The sequence below is a fragment of the Myotis brandtii genome, unplaced genomic scaffold, assembly GCF_000412655.1.
Source record: "Myotis brandtii unplaced genomic scaffold, ASM41265v1 Scaffold37673, whole genome shotgun sequence".
Taxonomy (NCBI): domain Eukaryota; kingdom Metazoa; phylum Chordata; class Mammalia; order Chiroptera; family Vespertilionidae; genus Myotis; species Myotis brandtii.
The window spans coordinates 1-535 of NW_005341473.1; the positions used below are offsets into that span (position 1 = coordinate 1).

At 56.1% G+C, this 535-nt stretch overlaps 1 pseudogene; it reads right to left on the reverse strand.

Moving 5' to 3' along the window:
• Nucleotides 1-5: 5 nt before the first annotated feature.
• Nucleotides 6-399, reverse strand: LOC102258141 (annotated as a pseudogene).
• Nucleotides 400-535: the final 136 nt, after the last annotated feature.

Consider the following 535-nt stretch of genomic DNA (forward strand, 5'->3'; position numbering starts at 1 on the left):
TTGTAGGTGATGGAGAACTCCCCCAGGTAGTGGCTCACCATCTCAGGCTTGATTTCCACCCGGTGGAAGGTCTTGCCATTGTACCCGCCCTCCGTGCTGCCCACCATCTCGGGCAGAATAATCAGGTCTCGCAGGTGTGTCTTCCCCACCTGTGGCTTCTCCGTGGGCGGCGCCTCCTTCTTGGCCTCACGCAGGTGCTTCAGCAGCGGGTTCTGCTTCCCTCGAAGGCCCAGGTTCAGCAGCAGCCACCGCCGCCACAGGGCACTGCACAGCCGCATCAGCTGCTCCAAAGACATGCCAAGCAGTTGCTGGAGATCCACGCCCCAGTAGGTAAACTGAGGAAAGTCCGCTTCTTCTTCTGCCCACTTTTGCCATCGCGTTGAAGGGAAGCAAAAAGGCCTTGTGAGTACAGCTTTCAGGTGTGGGACACAGCCTTCCACCTTCTTCGTTCTCCCCACGATTATTTTAACTGTTTTTCCACGACCGCGTCTCATACTACGCTTTGTGTCTATTAAAAGTCCTACCTGATGGACTC